Source organism: Cyanistes caeruleus, chromosome 7, assembly GCF_971803275.1.
Source record: "Cyanistes caeruleus chromosome 7, bCyaCae1.hap1.1, whole genome shotgun sequence".
Classification (NCBI taxonomy): domain Eukaryota; kingdom Metazoa; phylum Chordata; class Aves; order Passeriformes; family Paridae; genus Cyanistes; species Cyanistes caeruleus.
This window is the reverse complement of record NC_141707.1, coordinates 20,684,198-20,701,825: the sequence shown is the minus strand read 5'-3', so window position 1 is coordinate 20,701,825 and position 17,628 is coordinate 20,684,198. Positions and strand designations below refer to the sequence as shown.

The 17,628-nt window shown below is 37.1% G+C and overlaps 1 protein-coding gene across 6 annotated transcripts in view; it reads right to left on the bottom strand.

Annotated features, from left to right (window-relative positions):
• Positions 1 to 1,610: 1,610 nt before the first annotated feature.
• LOC111932070 (uncharacterized) overlaps positions 1,611 to 17,628 on the bottom strand; it is a 76,386-nt gene continuing 60,368 nt past the window's right edge. The window contains exons 13-19 of one of the 6 annotated variants that reach the window (XR_015289268.1): positions 14,352 to 14,382; positions 13,365 to 13,458; positions 12,523 to 12,670; positions 11,725 to 11,871; positions 3,929 to 4,053; positions 3,348 to 3,528; positions 1,611 to 3,096 (exon numbers count right to left, since the gene is read on the bottom strand). The gene's annotated coding sequence lies outside the window, so the exon portion shown is untranslated. The other 5 variants (XM_086897828.1, XM_086897827.1, XR_015289269.1 and 2 more) reach the window with 5 other exon arrangements.

The window sequence follows — 17,628 nt, the reverse complement described above, 5'->3', positions numbered from 1 at the left end:
TTTGTTTCTGTATGGTAGAAATGGAACAAAGGATTTTTTCCCTTCCAGGAAGCCAGCAGCAGGAGGGCCCCACAGCCACCCACCATAGCTGTATGGGAGAAAGGACAAGGGGCTGGCTGGTGAAGGAAACAGAACAGAGAACATGGGCAAGGCAAGAGCTGGCAAGGCAGGTAGGCCTCTCCCCTCTCCAGGTGTGCAATGGGGAATTTCATGTCCAAGAGCAATTCCACATCAGGACCACTGCCTGGAGCAAGCTCCTTGAGCTCCCAGTGATGGCTGCCTACTCTGCTTACAGATATGCATCTATGAGGCTGGGGTGGAAAGAGGGATGGAGCAGGCAGACAAGTCTCTGGCAAACAATTCAACCCCCAGGGAAGGAGGGAATCTGGCCTTCTAGCCCAGGTTCTGTTGGCATACTCAGAAGTTGCCTTGAGATACTCAGCTGTCTTTCAAGCCCAATACTAGCTATATTCAACCATATAAATCAGCTAAAAGGGTGGTCTGAAGAATTTGTAGTAGCAGGCATTATAACTGAGGGCTGGGATCTGATCAGCATGTATTTACTTGGCAGTAATTTTCCTTTCTTTCCTCCATTAGCTTTTTCAGACTATGAGTATAGTTATCTTCCATTTTTTTCCACATAGAAAAAACTTGCCAGATACAAATTTTGTCACTGGTTTTATGATTTCATTTTAGCCCACCAACACAAGAGTCAAGAATATAATCCTTTTAAGGAGATGAAAATTAATATTTGAAAAACTCCAATTCAAAACTTAACCCTATGATTTTTTGTACAGCTTACTGGTAGCACTAAATTACTTACCCTGTATAATAGCTTGCTGTAACAGATCATACTATTTCAGGCAGAAAGGTCATCTGGCACCATACTTCACAGAAATATAACACTTCCCCCCTCCTTCCCTACCCTGAATTTAGAAGAAAAATGTTGTAAATTCCAACAAACTACAGACAGCAAAGTTGGTGACTGTCCTAGGGTGACGCCTGTGTTATACTTACATCCCAAATAAATGCAATGAATTTGCAGGCTGTCATTTTTCACTAGGGATATAAGTACTCAGTGCTTGGGACTGATGTGGCCCAAACTGTGAAAGGAGTAACTGGCACCATTTCCCCAAGCCAGTAACAAACATCTCTGTACTGCATTTCACCAGAACAGCTCTTGCTCTCTAGCCCAAGGAGAAAATTACTTCAGTACTGACTGAGCCAATGCCCAGCAGAATCCTTCCACATAAAGCCACATACTAATACCAAGTGTTTTGTAACTCCTTTTAGATTATTTACAATCAGATTCACAACTCATTTATGCCAAAGAAAACACTGTTCTGTGGATTCTGTATTGTGCTTGTACAATCTCCAGGCTTTACATTCCTACTGCTTTGTTGGTTACTGTCACTTGGACTTCAGTGTTATGATTTTTAAACCTCCCTGAATCATGTAGCACCTACCCAAAATATGCTGCTGTTCCTCTTGCTGTATTAACGAGTTCATACCTGGAAAGGAGTATCCTCTTCCGTTTTAACATCTGGAACTTTTTCCGAAAAAATAGTAAACTTCAGGTATTAGGTCAAGGAAGTAAACATGAAGGAAACTCTTTTGCTCTCTTTTCTTTGATTAATCAGTTACAAAATTCCATGAAATAATCAATTAGCTAGAAAACAGAACAAATCTGAACACAAAAGACATGCTACTATCAATAAATATTTTTGACATAACGCTCTTTCTTCTTGTGGAAAAACAGAACTGAGGAGCTTTTCTTCATACGATGTCTGTTATATACTGTGTTTCCTGTTAACATGTTTCAACCCAGACACTTTCAGGTGCAAATGAAACACTTCACAGAACTGAGACTAGTATTAGGAGGCAACCCAGCAATGAGCAGAGACCCTTGAACAGGAAAACAGTAACAGAGACCTCACAAACATTTTATTAACAATAATACAATAAACATCCAACACTATTGTCCCATTTTTGAACTTTCACAAGTACTAAATTTTACAACACTTTCTGAGGTCAGGCAAGTTATTTTACTGTGTGATCAATGGAAAAAAGTTATGTTCCCAAACCCAGAGTTGGCATGTGTGTGCCCAAGGACTACGAGATATAGTCTTTGAATTCATAATTTTTCCAAATAGGGCTACATGCAAGCTCACTGCAGCCAAAAAGAAAGGTCTTCCATTAATTATGTAAATAAATTCATAGCCCTGATCCCCAAATATCCACTCTTACTAGGTCTGGACACCAAAATAGAATAATGTCTCTGTGCATGCTCTCTCCATATATGATGTGAAAAGTGTTTAGTTTGATCGGTGCTGATTACACCTGTCCATTGGTAAAGACACAGCAACTAAACTTAGCTTTGGTTTGCCCCATAGGATATAGGATTTTCTTATAAAATAAATAGAGAAAAAAAATCAATTTCATATTCTTCTTTCATAAAGCAATTATGCTCCTAATTAGGCCTGCAAAAAACTGTTATAACTACTCTGTGCTCCTAAGCCAAAAGCCTGGATTCAAAGAGACTTTCAGGAATTCAAAACTTGGACCCAGATCTGAATTTGAAGCTGAAGACCATTGTACACACTTCGCAAAGCTTTGGTTTTACTTCTGCTGTCTCTTTTTCACTGCTGAACTATTTGATCAAAAAAGTTTTCAGAAAACTCAGTGAGTTGCTCTGAAACTCACTACAAAGTATAATACCAGCAACTCTGCACAAAAATTTCTTATTCAAAAATGATGGCAGATTTTGTTTAATTATCAATATGTTCCAGAACCTTCTAGATTGTATTTCCTACCATTTTACATTAACTTTTCTGATCAGGCAGGATCTGATCAGAACTGCTACCTTCCCCAGTTTTAAACAGTGCCAGCAAGTTGCTAAAAACTTCCTCAGATTATACTTTTAGTTCAATGAAAATTTAATAATCAGTAATTCTCTTTGAGAGTTCACCTTTGCCCTTCCCTTTAAAATAGAAGGGGTTGGTAGAGGAAGATGGTGTAGTGCTCAACATCAGGAACAAATGGCTGCTGTCCTCAAAGTGATCCAATCTTCTAAGGAGCCAAGAACCACCTGACAACCTAAACCATGAAATTATGTGTTAGCTGTCCTTTCCTGATTATGTTAGGAGGAAGTACTTGTATATTGGAATGAACCCTCTAACATGACAGAGCTCTATAGAGACAGCTCTGTCATTTGGAAGGGTGAATGCTACAGCACCCTTTAAACGTTCTTTCTCCAGGAAACAACGGTATTTGTTTGAAGGTGTGAGAAGGAAGACTGTTAAGCAATGAAAAGGACAGATCCATTGTGCAACAAGAAAAGTACTCACTGTGCAGCAGCAGCAGGTGCCAAGGATACTACAGGGTTTCCAGTAAAGGCTGTAATTAGGCCTTTTATGGCTATGACCAGAATCAGCAGTCTGTGAAGAGCAGTGAACTGCTCTCTTCCAGCAAACATAGGATTTCCCAAAGTTTTCCTAGGTCTTTAGGAGGATTCAGCCTTGCAGAAAACTGTTTAGAGAAAGACAAATGCAGTGTGGCTGTATGCAGTCCCATCTGATAGTAATAAGCAACAAAAGCAAATAATTTTTTATTATATATATTTATTTTCTAAATAGTTACAAGATGCAAAAAAAAAGGTGTTTCTAACGTGACCTATAAATCAACACTTGGTAAGCAATAAATTAATTAGCAAAATTCTTCTGAGAAACTGAATATCTTGGCACAGCAATATTTTAGTCAGAATTAGGGAGGATCTGTAGTAGTCTGCAATACAATCCTAACAAATTAAAACATAATTTTTAAGAACTGAGGTCACTACAGAGATAGTAATATTTCAAGGAGGGAAAACAACACTGAATAAAAACTAGAAAAATGCATGAGAATAAAGACATAAGTTATACCAGCTCACATAATAACCATCTGTTGTATTTCTTGCTCATCAAAGAGTCAGTTTTCACCATCCATTTCCATCTCTATATATCCAGTCCATTTCCATCTCTGTAGCTCTTCCAGGACAGACTCTTCAGACTATGACTAACACGAAAAAAACAGAGGAAAAAAAATTTCTCTCCCAAAGGAAGTATCTTGGCTCAAATAAATTTGTGGCTTAAGCATTGGCTACAGATGGCAGCAGAATCTTAGAGAGTGAATGTATAAAGGGATATGGGCAACAGAAATGAGTTGGGATTGATGTTTGCCTTAAATAAAAGACTGTATAAGCTGAGTCTGAGGTTGATGAATGGTTTCTGCATATATGACATTTTAGTGACTGCTGAATGTAGCAATTCTTGGCAGGGTGGTGATGGTGAAGTGATGCTGGGAGCCAGAGACAGTGCTGGAAAACCAGAAATTATGGGATCTGCTCAGCTCTGTAATTTTGGCTGAATATACCAGTGAGCACATGAGTCACACCCTTCACTTTGTAATTTTTGTCTGGTTGATTGATATGAAAACACCAAGGAATCTCACTGAAGATAGATCTCAAACTCAGATATTAAAAGGTTCACCATGAATGTTCATCTTCTTTATTACACAATGTTCACGGTCTTTGTTCTGGGTTGCTTTGAATATCTATTTTGTCATTCAGTAAATGTTTTTGGGCTCAAAACAAATAGCCTTTCTTCATCATGACTAAGAGAAGATGGCATTTATAGTCATTAATTAGGTAGTCTTAGACTGAATGTGTACATTACAGCAACATTTTACTTCTCAGCAGGGGTATTTCAGAGAGTGCTAAGAAAATTTAGTGCATTTTGTAATGGCTATTTGGGGAATACATATTATCTCAAAACATTTATTGATTATTGGGTTCAATTATTGCGATTCTGAATGATGTCAACATTTCAGAGTCAATTCTACTAGCTAAATACAGATGTAGTCAGTGTAAAGAAGAAAGCATGGCAAAATTAGGTGTAAAAGCCCCAGACAGCTGACTGCACAGTAAAAATTTGTAAATATGAGTATTGAACTGGATACTGAGCAAAAGATAGAAAGAACAAGCCTGCCGCAATCTGTAGCATTTGGCACGTAAGGGGAATGCCTGTTCTTCACTGTGCAAGTAAATTAATAGATAACACAATCCATTTAACGTGCAATAACTCTTATTTACAACTTATATTTTCTCCATAGATAATAACAATTGTTCTCTGATTACCATTTCAGATAGTATTTCATTGTGTTTCCGATTTCTCTATATTTGCTTGTCTGCCTAGACCTCAACAACTGAGTAGAGATAAAGCATCATTAGTCTAGGGCAGAATTGCCAAGTGAAACAAAGAATTTTGATATAGGGCACGTGGGAAGTGCAAGAAAACACTTCTACCACTGAAACATGCCCTCAAGCTAGGACCATGCCTCACACCCCCAGCACACAACAAGGCTCCAGGCTCTGTTTAGATTTAGCCACCAGTGAACTTTCCCATGTGCCAGAATTAGACTAGCAGTAGCTGCAGAACAACATCACTCTGTTATCCTCTCCTATTACAGCTGATTTAAAACTGATTCAGGAATTCTATTGCACAACTTTCAAATCAAAACTAACTAAATAAGCTTGAAATCAAACCTTAAAATACCTACTCAAGCTTCAGAACTTTTCTCTGTAACAACCTGCATAGATGTTACAATCTGCAAACCCTCAAATCTGCAGAAGGGAAGTAAGTGCACATACTTCTTGTGGTTTAACCCCAGCCAGAAGCCAAACCCCACACAGTTCTCACATGACAGCAGGACTGGGGAGACAATCAGAAGGGTGAAAGATAGAGAACTCATGGGTAGAGATACAAACAAAAGAAAGCAAAAACCATGCACACAAGCAAAGCAAAACATGGAATTAATTCACTGCTTCCCATGGGCAGGAAGATGTTCAGCCACCTCAGGTGTTCAGCCACCTCCTGGAGAGCAGGGCCCCACCCCATGTAGCACTGACTTGGGAAGACAAATGCCATCAGTCCAAATGTCCCCAGTTCCTTCTTCCTCCCACTTTATATCGTGAGCATGATGCCACATGGTCTGGAATATCCCTTTGGTCAGTTGGGGTCACCTGCCCTGGCTGTGTCTCCTCCCAGCCTCCCATGAATCCCCAACATCCTCACCACTGTGGCAGTACAAAAAGCATAAAATGCCTTGTCCCTGTGTAAACCCTGCTCAGTAATAATAAAAACATCACTATATTATCAACCCTGTGTTTAGCACAACCCCAAAACTTAATCATGTACCAGCTACTGTGACGAAAATTAACTCCACCCCAGCAGAAACCAGTACAATACTTGATTAAGAATGGGTATGATCAGATGTTTACCACACCATGACTTTTATGATTTCATACATGAAATGTGCCTGGCTACCAGAGGCTGCTGTTCTATTTAACAGCATGACAGGCAGATACCATGTTTTCCATGGCACTGTACATTTAGTTTCTTGGGAGCAAACTTGCATCAATGTATAATTAGACAGTTATATTTAAATGCACCTGCTGTGTCAATGACTCTTCTCCGTGTCTTGACATGTCAAATCTGAAATTAGCCTGTACCTTCTAGAAATGTCTTCAGTAAAGGATGAGGAGATACTTTTCCATAGGGTTAAATCCTGCAGGTGTTGCACCTGAAACAGTGAACTTGTTCTCAGATGCGCTGACCCACCTACACATGGTTTATAGCTTCCAGTGAGGCATGTATTGCATTCTTTTCTATGCCAGCTCAACTTTAATGATCACAGAAGAACAAAACAGTGCTGAGTTCCTCTTGTCAAAGCAAACAACTGCAAATCCTCCACATGCAAGCATGCTCCCTTTACCTTTCTGTTTTCTTATTCATAACAAGCATGTTTGAAAACCAGACTGGACAGTAGGAGCAGAATGGAAATTCTCTTCTTACCCATATCCATTTTGAGGAATGAGTGCAATGGTTTTAAAGTTGCACTATCAAAACAGAGGTAACATATGTGTCAGAAAGTATGATCAAATGTGTTCTTCACAAGTGTTAGGCCAGATTAGCTTCAATGCAGAAAAGCAAAACTTTAAAAATACTGCCAGCATCATCTTTGTCATAACAGCAAAAGTAGTAATGACAAATAGTGGGAATTTATATTGATGCTGGCATCAACAACTCTGCTGGCAGAACCTCACCTAGCATATTTACTTACTTCATCTTTTGGTTTAACATATTTAACTACATATGGCATTCTTGAATTACATGGAGCTGAAAGTGCTGAGTGCTCCTAATTCCCACTGACTTTCCAGTGAAATGGAAAGGATGCCTAATACTTTGCAGGGTGAGAATGCAGCATTTTCCTATATCTACTTCTGTTCCTAGCTCTCCTGCAGCAGAATCTTGTAATGTGTATTCCAGATGGCTTTTGTTTCAAGCACCATTCCCCTCAAGACCAAGTTCTTATAAATGCACTATAGCTTAAAATCTGCAGGCTGGGAATTTTTGCTTCAGTCTACAGCAAGGAAGTATGTAGGCACTTTAATTTGTATACTGGTAGTTGCAATGTTATAACACAGACCCACTCAAGGCTGCACTATACTGAATTGCATTTGCAGTTATTAGGAAAGCCACCTATTAAACTCAGTGTATTTATTACCAATTAGATTTCTTAAATTTCCCAGCAGCAGCTATTTCACTAGCAATGAAACAAACACACCAAAAAGATACAATACAATTTTCCTGTCCTATCTGCTGCAAGAACTAGTCTTAAAATCAAGTACAAATGAAACCACCTGACTGCGTTGGCTCACTTTCAACACGCCAGTCTCCCTGACTTTGCCAAAGAAATGTTCCGAGTCTCACACTGAGAATGACAGAATATATGACTCCAGTGGCCCATAAAAAGAAGCAGAGAAAATGTAAAGCTGGCAGACAATGTCATCTACTGGCAACAACTGTATGACTTTATACATCTTTTCTGTTGTTTCTGATCCAAAGGTGCAGCTTCAAGACCAGAAATATTTGTAACTGCACACATGCATTGTAGTTAAAATATACTCTCATACAATTTATTTTACTAATGAAAAAAAATGGACAGCTGATTTCACACCTGACATACAGGTATGACTCAACAGAAATCAATGAAACGGCATCACTTGAGACAATAATAAATTTGACCCCGAGTTCTTGTTTCATTTTAACTTATCAAGAGAAACAGAGAGCTAAAATTAGCTTACAGTAGAAGTCACATGGTAACATGAATAAATCTCTTCCCACTAGTTCTGTGAAGATGCCTCTGGCTGTGAACCACAGCCATCTGTGGGCAATAATCCTGTCTATCTAATAAATATCAGGCAAAGTCATAAATTACGTGAGACTGCACCATACATTAGAATAAAGGAACAATGACAGATGGCAGAAAGCCCATGAGGTCACTGCAGGGATGAAGTGTGCAAAATATAGTGAAGGAACCGCTGGGAAATGTAGGTACATACAGTCTCCAAAATATTTTGCAAAGAATAAACAAACTATAAGTAAATTGCAAAATATACAGATAAAGAATCATCCTGTCTGTGCTGCTGTTTCATAGAAATGGAAATGCATCCATATCTTTACACCCATAGGACAACTATTAAGTCTTTGCCACTTAATGGGAAATGGAAAGGCATAAAGTCTGAAAGAGGTTTTGGAAAGAAATTATGCTCAGGAGTTATACAATGCTCCATGTATTTTTTCCTTCCTGGAAATTGAAAGTGGCACAAAATGAAGCAGGACAATGATGTAGATGGAAAATGCCTCTTAAGAATAGCTCTAAAATTCATCTGATTTTTGGAAGAGGTACTCTTCTGCAGTTCGCCCCAGGCCCCGTAGCCATCTAACTGTAATAAGTGAAATCAGATTCTGAAACTATTAGAAAGCCAGACAACAGCTAATTAAACTGACAAAGAACTTTAGATATTGAAATCCGGCTTTCTACCTTAGGTCTGTCTGTAGCTTTAAAATGGAAAATACCTTAGCATCTAAAATTAAACATTTCTTTTGTGGCAAGCTAGCCTGATGCTTTGATTAATCTGGTAATTTTACTTATGAACTCCAGCCTGAGCCAAATGTATTAACATAGGCAGTGTCACCTCTGGATACTGCAGATAAATATGCTGTTTAAAAATAATTCCTTTCAATCCCTGTAAGTCTTACTGAAATACTTTCATTACTTGGTGCTGACAGAACTTTACCAAAAAAGCAAGAACCCATTGTCATGGCCACCTGCATATTACTAAGTTGTTGCAATGTTCATTTGAACCAGATTCATAGTGTCCAATTGAAACTAATTTTTTTCCTCCAAAACACTACAATGGGTTATCAATGGAACAATTATGTTTTGTATATCTTGCAAAATATGCACTAATGAAAGCATTTTCATAATTCCTCAGGTTTACCGCATATCATGAGATCAAGGAAATGGGCCACCTTCTATTTTAAGTGGCTTTTCATCTGCTTCTATCCCTTTTACTTCTTCTACTTATGAAGTTCTCTCTGCCTCTAAAGATTTTCTTTGCTAGTCTTTTGTTAGAGATTTCTTTTCTCCCCCCCCACTTAAGAATGCGCAGAGAAGTAGAGCTTAAAAACTTCCTTTTGAAAGTGGAAAAACCCTTTTAAATTGTGTTTGCTCAAGATTAACCTCCAATCACTTGGGTTAAAAATTCCATAGTGTTTCATATACTGATTCTCAAAGAACAATGGTACATACACCAATGGAAATTTAATCTTCATGGTGCCTTCAGGGTTTTCTATGACTATTATAATCACTACTGGCAGATTTTGTACAACTCTGACTTCCCACACATCTCCCTGAAAAACAGTCCTATTTACACTACTTATTACATTAATCCAACGACACTGGAGACTTCATAGGCACTGCCTGATGTGTAAATGCCAACATACTTCAGCATTAATGTGTTTATCCCATGGATTCATCAAGCTCTGAGTTGATATTTATAAATCTGACAGTATTTCTCACTTACAACAGTGTTAAACACAAGATATTTTTTGCAGGATTGGGGGCTCATCTACACTACGGACTTGAATAACTTCTGAAAATTCAGTGTCTGCTTTCCAACAGCACTTACAAAAGTGTTGTGAAATATCTGATAATAGAAATCTCTCAAAATCCTTCTGGAAGATGGGTATATCAACACTGAAGACTGAAGAATAAACTATTATTATTCTCCAAAAAAGAAATAATACATGAGAGTTTTATCAGCCTTTAAACAGTAAACAAAATGCACTGGAACATTCAAGCCAATTTCACTGGTTGGGAGAGTAATCACCACCCAGAAAATTAGGACAACATTTTCTGACTGAAACACAAATTAACTGCACCACATTACAGAACAGAGCAATTACACTTTAGATCGCACTTTAAAAAATCTGAGACATTCATTAAAGGACAGGTGATGGTTTAAGGCAGTTCCAAATCTCCTCCTAGGGCACAGGGATCACGTGGTATTTTTAAGTCATCTGGAGACAGTAAAGAGAAATGTCGTATCCATCTGCCCCCTATTCACACCAGCCAGCAGGCAGAAGCCAGTCCAAAGTACACACAGATATATATTAAAAGACATGGTCATGGCTGCTGCTGTGTCCTCCTACTTCTGAGGGAAAAAAGGAGGCAAAAATTTTCCAAGCAAAGCTTTGGAAACTCCCAGAGTTGAGACTTTTACATTGAACAATGCATTAAGAATATCTGGGAGGGAAAATCCTGTGCTGGCAGATAGGAGGACTGGATGATCTACAATGGTCTGTTCCATTTTTAAATTCTATCATCAGATTTGTCCTCAAGTACAAACCCTCTAGGAGTTTCTTGGGGGCGGTGCATCCCTCCACAACCCCTACTGCGGGCTCTGGCTTAAAAGCCACAATAGAGTCCTTAGAATCTAACAACAAGAGCTATTCTAGGCGATGGTTAGGAAAATGGGATTTAAAGGAAGTTTCTACTATTGTGCAAAATTAGGGCAAAAAATCTCCTTTCAGATAAGCAACAAAGTATATCAATTCCAACAGTTTGCTCTCCTGCTGTTGTATCCATCATAAAGAAAGAAGTCTTTCTGTGGTGAATAAAGGTGATCGTCTAATCAATTAAGATTTCATAGAAAATACGGAACAATTCATCTGTCTGCCCCACCCTCTTCCCAGGTTGAAACAGGACCTTTCCACTTTACTCTGCATGTCACTTTTGTTAAAATGACAGGCACCTCACAGAAAACACCAAACATACATGTAGAGAGAGAAGAATTCCCATTTTGAGATCCACCATACAAGTGAAGGTTTTTGAGCTATGAATTTGATTGCTCTGTATTGGACAATTGCTTATATAGCATGATTCTTGTATGTCTGGTTATTCATGTCTTACAATCTGATCATGATAACACTTATTTTGATTACACCAATATTATTAAAGGCATTTCTGAAACTTATGTAAAGTGTACACTGCACAGAAGTAATAGTAATACAGAAGTAATAGTAATTATTCACTGACCTCACTATTGTCCATAATAGTTCACAGATTCAGTTGAATACAGTCATTATCTCCACCAAGCACAATCTATTTTGGGCTGTCGTGGACTGTGGCAAACTTGGGTTTTTGCAATTGAAAACAAGTTTTTTTGCACTATGTGGAAAACTTTCAGCTGAATTTTGCTGAATTCAGCTGAATTTTGGAAGTTGATTTCCTTTAGCCATAGCTATGTAATATGTTAGTCATTCATTTATCCTATTTTACCTGAAGATATCTTAGAGACTTCCAACTCCTCCACTGAAGGATGAAGAAACACCAAATGTTCACAGTATTCAGAGTCTTAAGGCTAATGTTGCTTCACAGTGGCATTAACTTCAAGTCGTTGTAGCTCTTATGTTGCAGCTTTAGCCTCTAATGACAAGGACAATTTCAGAGTATAGCTACATTTTCTCTTTATCTGGCTATAAATTGGAAATAAGTTCCTGACTTCTGATCATTTCATAAGCAGAAAATATAAGTAGAAAAAGAAACATTAAAAATTTAAAAGGTTAGCACTGAACTTTCAACACCTGATATATATTCTAATAGAATTTCTCTTTTGCTGGTATTGGTTTAAAAGTGTTTAGCTTAAGAATCAAAGGAGAAAAAATAAGGAAAATTATAAATTAAACAAAGTATGGACTACTGCCTATATGAAATGTAGAGAAAATGCATAGGAACAAAGAAGGAAAATACATCCCCTAAAAATAAATTATAAGACTTTAAAATATAGATAACATTAAAGTATTATATATAACACATTCTACAAAAGAACCACCCAAATCCAACAACAACAACCAAAAACCCAACCAAAAGTATTTGCAAAATGTACCAATTTTACTCACCTTACCTGGGGTTCATACTGTGATTCATAGAATCATAGTTCTACTCATTATACTGAATATGCTTTTGAAGTATTGAACTTGAACACACATTTTGTTTTACAAAAATATTTCCCTTTAAAAGCCCAAGCAAGCAAAGCAGGTGTTTATGGAGTGTATTTGAAAATATAATTTCTTTTACCTGGCTTTTCCCCATTTCAGCATTTTGGGCATATGGTTTGACTCTTGGGGAAGGTCCTGTGCAGGACCAGGAGTTGAACTCAGTGATTCTTGTGGGTCTCTTTCAACTCAATGCATTCTGTGATTCTGTTATAGTGTCACAGTTGCTTCTAGATGTAAGAAATTAGAGTAAGAAGATTTTAAAATTAAAGATAACAGATAACCTGACACAGGCATATATTTTACAAACATCCCTGTAGCACTAAAAAAGCTGTAAGAAATCTCCAGATATATATTAAGAATTTCCCACCCCAAATAACTATTCTGGAATATGTATTTAAGAGAAGGAGAAGGAATAAGAAGACAAATAAGAATTATCTTCTTGGGAAATGCTTAAATTAGGCTACTTCAGAAAGAGCTGATGATACAGAAGTGAAAATTCTCAAATGATCACTTTATTTCTCTAGACAAGATTGAGCTAGTGTTATACGACATTTTCAGATGTTTCTAACTTATATTATCAGTAAGTGCACACAGTCCTCTTAAAGCAGTTTTTGCCTAACCCTGCTGTTTGCAGCAGTGCTCTTTTTTTATCCAAGAGATGAGCTAAAAAGGAATCTAGATGTTTTAAACACACAGAAAGACAGAACTCAACTATCCTAATACTTATATCTTCCTGACATAAGACAGACATCCCTACAGCAATTTCAATAAAATGCTGTGATCTTAAAATATAGCACAACCATGCATGTTAATAGGACTTAGTATAGTAAATCTATGCACCAGAGAAGCTCTGAAATCATACTGCAAGGTCTGGCTTAGCAGAATTGATGAATACCCTATGGAGATAAGCTTGGGTCAGACCTCAGCTGATCCTTAGAGCTCTTTCATCCTAGGCCAAATGAAAATTCACAGAAGCAATCATTAAATGCATCTCTATTTTTTTTTCAGGAAGTACCTGCAAAATAAAATATACCTTAGTGTTTCCATAACTGGAAGCATGAATAAGCAAGGCAGGATTGCAGACAGAAGGGTGAGCTGTATGCCTGGTGGGGAGCAGGCTTCATATGCCTTTCAGATGTTAGAGTCATGAAGCAGTGGTAAAAAAGTTAAAAAAAAAGAAAGGGAAGCAGTCAATAGGTCAAGGAGTACAAAACCCCTACTAAGCCCTATCATGCTGCAAATTGCTATCTTCTTCTCTTTCCCCATATGCTGTTACTGCATTATCAGACACTAGGAGGTGTCTAGCATGGCCTTGTTCTGCAGCTTGGCCTGGTATTTTGAGAATACACTTTTGAGAATGGTGTACCAATGGATGATTAGCTGATCTAGCTACTCAGAACAGAGCTGGCTGCTGTTTTATTCACATTTGAAGCACTGGCCATCTCTCAGTGGCCATCTCTTTTGACACTCTGGTTACTTTCCATCCCATTGAGAAGCTCAGAGAGCTAAGTCAAATTTGTCAATTACTTAGGATTCTCTAAAACTGATATAAAGTAATTAGAAACACTTGCAACTCTGCTAATTGTCTCTGTCATTGAAGTCACTATGTGAGACAAGACAGTCACATTGAGGAAGGCACAAAGACATAAATAACCAGCACTGTAGAAAAGTGTTGAACAGAACGACTACTCACCAAATCACAGATGTTTTACTATGTATTAGTTTATATTTTATGTGTCCTGGTGATTGTTACAGCAATATATATATAAACCACATTAAAGTCTGTTTAGGGAGCTTAACATGTTGAATGTTTTTATTTTAACATGTAGAGTGTTTTTATTTTACTGGAGAATGGGCAATACCACTACTACTGTTCCCTGCAAAGGAAATGAATACATCAAACCTTACTTTGTGGGTGTTGTGATGAATTTCACTACATCTGTGAGGGAAAAAAGAGAAGGAAAATTATTGGTCCAATGTAAAATTTGATTATACAGAAATTAAATCACTTAATAGATATGTACAGGAAGATGTTTTTCAACTCACACTGTAAGAAAAAAAAAAGCAGAAAAAATATTAGCAACTAAAAGGAATCACAGTTCTGTGATCATTGATTTTTTTTATTTTGTCAACAGCATTGTCCTGTGATCACCAAACTACTGTCAGCCTCCTCCTATTCCGTCTGATCATGAAGATAAATCACTTGCATATATCTTTATACTCTCTTGTAGCTGACACTAGGCAGCATTAGTTACAAATACATTGCCAACTTGAAAAGAATGAAGAAATAGAGAAAAATAATTTTAAATTCCCACATAGGTATTTCAAAAGCTTAATGATTTGACCAGTCTGAATAATTCATTGACTAGACAACTGTGGCAAAAATCTACAAAGCACCACATCTTCAGGGGCAAAACCTGATAACAATGTTAAATAGTGACCAGACCACTGGATTTTGTTTGTGTTTTGTTAGGTGTTTCAGCCCAAATTCAGAATAACATCTTAAGCCTGTGATTAAGGTTCCATTTAATTCAAACCATTCACAGCATTTGCCTAAAGCTGAGTAAGACTTTCCAATTTTTTTAAATATAGCCAGATCATTGAAAAAACCCCAAACAACGAAACAACAGAAGTACAGTGCTGTTAGAGGTTTTGGCAATTTGTTTCAATACCACGCCAAGTTGCTGAATAAGACAATACTATCTGCATTTCTAAAATGAAATCTCCTAAACTGTTTCCATTATCTAGATTGAAGTACAACCAAGCAAAGAAAAAATGTAAGTAGAGAAATAACTTTTTAACTTCCCCATGAAAATATTATTTTTTAATCACAATTTGAGTTAACAATATTCCATCAAGTCAATTATAATGGCATGACAGAACAGACCAGTGGCTTTGGTGATTTAGTGAATGACCTGCTGAAAAGTCAAGTATGACAAATGATGGGGCAATCTATCACTTTGAAGAAAGTGATCTTCAGCCTCCTTCAGAAAGACCAACTCTGTCAGTCCTACTAATGCTTTCTTCTTGGAACCTACATGAGAAGCAAAGACATATTTGCTAACTTACTTTGGGTTAGTGGCTTGGATATGTAGGCAAGAGTAGATGAAGAGGTCAACTCAAATAATTCCAATTTTTAGAGTAGAAATCAAATTTGAGTATTAAAAATAGAAAGTCTGGTGTTGGCATTAAAATTGTTGCAGGCAGGTATAGGTATTATAAAGGACAGGTCTTAAAAAATATGGTTTAGGCCCTGCTACTTTAGTTATGCTAGCAGTAGCTTGCAGGTTCCCATGCAAAACAACCTTGGGAATGAGAATTTGTTTGCATAACAACCTATTCTTGGGGAGAAGAATAAGTCTGCAACTGTGTAAACAATAGATGTGTCCCATTAGAATCTGTGAAGAAAATATGTAAACATATCTAGAGAGAAAATTTGATAGACATATACAATAGCCGTTCTGGACCAATGAAATGAACTTCACTGTATTGCTGACCAATTAAGTTCAATACGGTGCCTTTTGATAATCCTATAAAACATGACCTATGCAATAAAGATTTGGCTTTTCCTGCATGAGGAAACTGAGGCCTGGCTGGTTTATTACAACAGAAATGTTATTGTGTAATATTCCACTTCAGTGTTGTGCAAATCAGATATTGATATAGACAGTGATTTACATATATGAAGCATATATCCACACACTCATATGCAAGTTTACATATTTGTGTGTATATACCAACATATATATACACAAGCTATAATCTGTTTAAGAGAAAGAAACAGAAAAGTCTACAGTGCTTTTTCTTACTGTTATGGCTAGCAAAGGCATTAGCCAGATGTTGAAACTCATAGGCATCAAACAGCAGTGATCATTATAGTCTTCAATCACCCCATTTAGAATTTACAATAAGCTAAGCAGAAAACCATTATTTCCACCTTCAGTATAAAGTTTTCCTCTGGCTGAAAACAGAGTTCTGCAATGGACTGATGCACCATCTGTTCTAACTTCAGAACCCTTTTCCATGAAACTTCCAGCAAGGAGAACAAGCTATTGATGAGACCCCAGAATATAAGGACATCATTAGTGAGTGTCATAATAAGATTAAAATCCCTTGAGGACTCTCATCAAAACCCAGATTAAAAAGAAACCAAAAAAAAAAGAGACAATACTGACATTATAGTAACAAACCATAATATAAGGCATAAAATTAACAAACATTATGAATTAATCATACTTAGACAATTACAATCCATATGGCTAGTTAAACTCAATCTGCTACCTGTAGTGGCATAGTCTGGATACTGTATATTCAATGCCAGTGCATTTCTCCTAGGATGTAATTACTTAATTTTGTGAATGAGAAAATGATGTGTAAAAGCCAATGTTTCCATGGATTCAATGCCCCAAGTCAGATAAAATGTATGAATGCTTATTATATCTCATGACAGTTTTTAACCCTATTTCATCTCTCATATTACCTTTAGGTATGTAAGAACAGTGAATCACCTTCACACTCACTACTAACATTAATGCAAGAAACAAACAGTGTTCCAAGTCTAATTTTCTGCAAACAGGATTCCTAGGACTTAGATGATAAAAAAAGGCAAAAGGTTGATTCAAGCTGTAGTTCTTGAGGTTTTTTATCACTTGAAGTGCACACATTTGGATTCTGAGAGCAACCACTTTCTCCTTACTCTTCCACTTATATTCACGCAGGATATTTCAATCTCCCAGAGGACTTGACATCAAGATTCTGGTTCACTTTCCTCTTTTGCCATATACAGCATGTCACATCTGGTGATACACAATTCAAACAATGGGAAGCTGCAACTCCTCAAAAAAAAAACCTAAACCAAACCAACAAAACACCAGACCAAGACAACTCTAATATTTTAGTCCTTTGTAGACTCTGTAAGGAATTTCAAACTAATGCTTTGTCCTTCCTCATACCAAGCTCTGAACCCCAACCTGTTCTACAGTATCTGGAAGAGTCTCCTAAAACAGTTTGTATCAAGCATAAGCAAATCAGTTGGGCAATATAACAATATACTTCATCACTGCTTGTTCTCTGAACAGACTTGAATTTAAAAAATAGGAACATTTTAATTAATGCCAGACACGCATTTAAAAAAGGGAGCTGTTACATGGAAAAAGAACAATTGATAACCTCAGGACTATCTCAA